Below are 6,000 nucleotides of genomic sequence, written 5' to 3'. Positions count from 1 at the left end.
GCTCAGGAGTTCGAGACCAGCCTGAGCAAGAGCGAGACCCCATCTCTACTAAAAATAGAAAGAAATTATATGGACAGCTAAAAATATATATATACAAAAAATTAGCCGGGCATGGTGGTGCATGCCTGTAGTCCCAGCTACTCGGGAGGCTGAGACAGGAGGATCGCTTGAGCTCAGGAGTTTGAGGTTGCTGTGAGCTAGGCTAACGCCACGGCACTCACTCTAGCCTGGGCAACAGAGTGAGACTCTGTCTCAAAAAAAAAAAAAAAAAAAACTTGGCAAACCAAAGTGCTATGTATCCACTTTACAAAGTATCTAGAAATTAAATGCAGTTATCTCAGATCCTATTTTTATCACTTTCCTAAATATCTCAAAGCTTTCTATATAGCTTTTGAGGCTCTCTGTTTCACAGCAAATGGAAAAGATTCTATCTCTACCTTTGAAATGGTATCACTTCACAAGCATGTAAAAACCAACCTAAGTCATATCTTATATTAGTAATAAGATATAATCATTACTCATTATCAATAAATAAATTTACAAAAATGATGAAATGTGTAAACTTTCATGAAATATCAGTCTAGCACACAATAAAGGAAATTAATCATAAAGAGAAATTAAAGTTTCATTGGGTATATAACGATTACAACATTGACATAGAAAGTGATAAAAACCCTGTATCAGTTGTAAACACACCCACTTATTTGCACACACACACACACACACACACTCAATGCTTTGTGACCTGAATTTATGTTGAGATAAAAAATGTTGGCAGGAAATACAATAAAACAGGTAAAATTCTGTATTTGTGTTTAGAGATAATAGGGGTAAGAGTTCTTTAACTCCTTTATACTTATCAGTATTCTCTGATTTTTCTAATTTTAGCATATATCACTTTTAAACCACAAGAATCATTTATTTTAAAATATGGATGTCTAAAATGCAAGACAATACAATTTGAGAGTTATAAAGATGTAACTGGTTGTGATCTTAAGGTCGAATAATGTTTTAACAATTTTTGGCTAGAAGCGTTTTGGAAATTTTAATAATGAGATTCTGAAATGTAATTTTATGTTCATTTATTTCAAATAGCATTAGTTAGTTAAAATCATTTTTGGCCAGAAACATTTTAAATTTCTAAAAGAAGTGAAACTTTTAAGTGAAAATGAAGATATACATAATAAGATAAAAATATTTTATCATGATAACTTATCTCTTATTGCATAAACTCAGGTGGCTTATATACTAAGGCTGTCCCTTTGTTAGTGATCCTGGGTTAGATAAACTGGCTGAGTTGAGGAAAGTCAGATTTCACAAATATAAAGGACATTTGTTATAATTAGCAAGTTATCTTTGTGCATAATGTAAACAGTTGTAAATATATTTATAGGACATTAGGGCCACTATGACAAATTACCATAAACTGGGTGGCTTATGAAAAGCAGAAATTTATTTTATAGAGTTGTAGAGGCTGGCATGTCCAAGATTACGATACCAGCTGATTTGACATGCGGTAAGGACTCACTCTCTGTTTCATAGATGGTTCCTTCTCACTATGTCCTCACAATGTGGAAAGGGCAAGGAAGTTCCATGAGTTTTGTTTTTTTTTTTAATAAGGGCACTAATCCAATCTGTGAGGGTGAAATTCTCATGAGCTAATCACCTCAAAAGGCCTCATTTTCTGCAGAACACCACCACCATTATGATTAGGATGCACCATGTGAAATATAGAGGGACCCCAACAGTCAGACCATAGCAGAACATAAGGTTAAAAATTCCATACAAATGGAAACCAAACGAAAATAGGGGATAGCTATACTCACATCAGACAAAACACAATTAAAGTCCAAATTGTTAGAAGAGACAAAGTCGTAAAATTTCAGTCTCGTTGATGGTTGTTTTCAAAAATATGCTCTGTGAATATTCAAAGAGATGATTGGCTTTTAGGTATAGTATATCTTCTATAGTTCACTTTCTGTACTGTATATCTGATAAGAAGAAATAAACTGATTTTGTTGAAATATTTAGTAAGATGTTAATACGTTTACAGTGTTTAGACTATGCGCATTGTGGAAACTATCTTTTATTTCAAAATATTAATGGGGTACATATATTTCTGTTACCCGGCTTGAGTCAGGGCTATAAATATGCCCATCATCTGAATAGTGGTCACTGTACACATGAAGCGGGTTTTCCTCCCACCCCTCCCAGCTCCTGATTGATTTCCAAAGACTTTCACTTCCCTTCGTATACTTGTGTGCCCACTGGTTAGTTCCAATTTATTACAAAGTGTGTGTGGTGTTTGTTTTTCCATTCTTGAGATACTTTGCTTAGGATAATGGTCTCCAATTCCTTTCAAATTGCTTCAAAAGGCATTAATTCATCCTTTTTATGGCTGAGTAGTACTCCATGGGGCGTGAGTGTGTGTGTGTGTGTGTGTGTGTGTGTGTGTATGACATTTTGTTAATCCACTCATGAATTGATGGGCACTTGTGTTGATTCCAGATTTTTGCAGTTGTGAATTGTGCTGCAGGTGTCTTTTTGATAAAATAACTTCTTTTCCTTAGGGTAGATACCCAGTAGTGGGATTGCTGGATCGAATGGTAGGTCTACTTTTAGTTCTTTGAGAAATCTCCATATTGTTCTCCATAGGGGGTGTACTAATTTGAAGATCCACAACGTTGTATAAGCACTCCTTTCTCTCTGCATCCATGTTGTTTTTGGACCTTTTAATAAAAGCCATTCTAACTGAGGTAAGGTGATAGCTCATTGTCATTTTAATTTGCATTTCGCTGATGATTAGTGATGTTGAGCATTTTTTAATATGATTTTTGGCATTTGCCTTTCTTTTGAAAAGTTCTGTTCATGTCTTTTGCCCACTTCTTAATGAGGTTGGTTGTTTTTTTCTTGCTGATATGTTTGAGTTCTTTGTAGATTCTGGACAATAGTCCTTTATCAGACGTTTTGTGAACATGTTCTCCCATTCTGTAGGATGTCTATTTGCTCTGTTGATTATTCCTTAGTGTGCATAAGCTTTTTAATTTAATAAAGTCTCATTTATTTATTTTTGTGGTTGCTGGAATTGCCATTGGGGTCTTAGTGGTAAGTTTTTTCCCTAGACTGATAGAAGAATGTTCCCTGCATTTTCTTCCAGAATTTTTATGATTTCATGCCTTACATTTAAGTCCCTTATCCATCTTGAATTATTTTTTGTGAGTGGTGAGAGATAGGTATCTTGTTTCATTTTTCTGCATGTGGCTATCCAATTTTCCCAGCACCATTTATTGAATAGGATTTGTTTTCCACAGTGTACACTGTTGTCTGATTTGTCAAAGATCAGTTGGCTGTAGGTAGATGATTTTACATCTGGGTTCTCTATTCTGTTCCATTGGTATATGTCTCAGTCTTTGTATAACACCAATGCCATGCTGTTTTGGTCACTATAGCCTTGTAGTATAGTTTGAATTCTGGTGATGTGATGTCTCCAGTTTTGCTGTTTTCACTTAGGATTGCTTTGGCTATTTGTGTTTTTCTCTGGTTCGAAACTAAGCACAGAATTATTTTTCTAGATCTGTGAAATATGACATTGGTATTTTGATGGGGATTCCATTGAATCTGCAAATCACTTTGGGTAGTATGGACATTTTAACAACATTGATTCTACTGATCAATGAGCATGATAGGTTTTTTCATTTGTTTGTGTCCTCTGTGATTTCTTTCTTCAGTGTTTTATAATTGTCCTTGTAAATATTTTTCACCTCCTTGGTTAAGTATATTCCTAGGTATTTTATTTTCTTTGCCACTATTGCGAATGATATTGATTCTTTCCTTTGACTCTCAGCTTGACAGTTACTGGTACATAGACATGCTACTGATTTGTGTACATTGATTTTATAACCTTAGACTTTGTTGAATTTATTTATCAATTCCAGGAATCTCATGGTGGATTCTTTGGAGTTTTCTAGATACAAGATCTTATCGTCAGCAAAAAGTAATAGTTTGGCCTCCTCTTTCTCAATTTGGATACCCTTTATTTCTTTCTCATGCCTGATTGTTCTGGCTATGAGTTCCAGCACTATGTTAAATAGAAGTGGTGACAGTGGACACCCTTGTCTTGTTCTGGTTCTTAGGGGAAATTCTTTCAACTTTTCTCCATTCAGTATGATGTTGGCTGTGGGTTTTTCATATATGGCATTTATAATTTTGAGATATATTACTTCCATGCCTTGTTTGTTGAGGGTTTTTATCATGAAATGGTGCTGGATTTTGTCAAATTCTTTTTCTGCATCTACTGAGATGATCAGATGGTCTTCGTTTTTGCTTCTGTTTATGTGGTGTGCCACATTTATTGATTTACATATGTTGAACCATCCTTACATGGCTGGGAAGAAGCCCACTTGTTCATGGTGGATTATTTTTTTGATGTGATGTTGAATTCATTTTGCTAGCAGTTTATTGAGGATTTTTGCATCTATATTCATAAGGGATATTGATCTGTAGTTTTCTTTTTTGTTGTGTCATTTCCTGTCTTTGGTATCAAGATGATACTGGCTTTGCAGAATGAGTTGGAGCGGATGCTCTCCTTCTCAATGTTATGGAATAATTTCTGCAGTATGCTGTATCTGCTCTTCTTTGTAGGTTTACTAAAAATTGGCTGTGAACCCATCTGGTCCAGGGCTTTTATTTGTTGGAAGAATTAGTATTACTCCTTCAATCTTGCTGCTCATTACTGGTCTGTTCAGGAGTTTTCTTTGTTCCTGCTTGAGTCTTGGGAGGCTGTATGTTTCCAGGAATTTTTCTATTTCCTCTGTGTTTTTGAGTTTATGTGCACAGAGATTTTCACAGTATTCACAGAGGATATTTTGTATTTTGGTGGTATCAACTGTAATATCTCCTTTTTCATTTCTGATTGAGCTTATTTGGGTTCTTTCTCTTCTATTCCTGATTAATCTATCAAGAGATATAACAATTTTGTTTATCTCTTCAAAGAACCAACTTTTTGTTTCACTGACCTTTGTATTTTTTTTCCATTTCATTTAGTTATGCTCTTTTTTTTACTTCAAAATATTAAGAGGATACAAATGTTTTAGGTTGCATGGATCATTTTTGTAATGTTTTATTCCTGGCTGTGGGTGTGCCTGTCACCCAAATAGTATTTATAGTATCCATTAGGTTGGTTTATTCTCCTCCCTCCTCCTCCTCCTCCCTGGTTGTTCTCCACTGAGTTTTACTTCCCTCTGTGCATTTGTGTGCTCATCAGTTAGTTCCAATTTAATAATGAGTACATGCAGTGTTGGTTTTTCCATTCTTGTAATACTTCACTTAGGAGAATGGTCTGACTTTTGTTATTTGTTTTCTTCTGCTGGCTCTAGGTTTGGTTTGCTCTTCTTTTTCTATCTCCTTGAAATGTGATATTAGGTTGTTAATTTGTGATCTTTCTGACTTTTTGATGTGGGCATTTAGGGCTATGAATTTTCCTCTCGGGTATGTTTTTGCTGAATTCCATGGATTTTGATAGCTTGTGTCCCCTTTGTCATGCGGTTCAAGGAATCTTTTGATTTCCATCTTTATTTCATTATTGACCAAATAATTGTTCAGCAGCAGGTTGTTTAATTTCCATGACTTTGTGTAGAATTGAGTGTTTCTCTTGGAATTGATTTCTAGTTTTATTCCACTATGGTCTGAGAAGATACATGGTATAAGTTCAATTATTTTTAAATTTGTTGAGACATGTTTTGTGGCCTAAGATATGATCAGTCTTGGAGAATGTCCCATGTGCTGATAAAAAGAATGCATATTCAGTGGTTTGGGGGGTAAAGTGTTCTGTAAATGTCTGTTAGGTCTATTTGTTTAGTGGTCCCATTTAAGTCCAGTGTTTATTTATTTTCTGCTTTGATGATCTGTCAAGCTCTGACAGTGGGCAGTTGAGTCACGTGGCCCTGCCAATCTGATCGGGAGATTAGAAAATTTAGTCTTTCACTCTGGGTGGCCACGTGC

This window comes from Eulemur rufifrons, chromosome 27 (genome assembly GCF_041146395.1).
Source record: "Eulemur rufifrons isolate Redbay chromosome 27, OSU_ERuf_1, whole genome shotgun sequence".
Lineage (NCBI taxonomy): Eukaryota > Metazoa > Chordata > Mammalia > Primates > Lemuridae > Eulemur > Eulemur rufifrons.
This window is presented reverse-complemented; position numbering follows the sequence as displayed.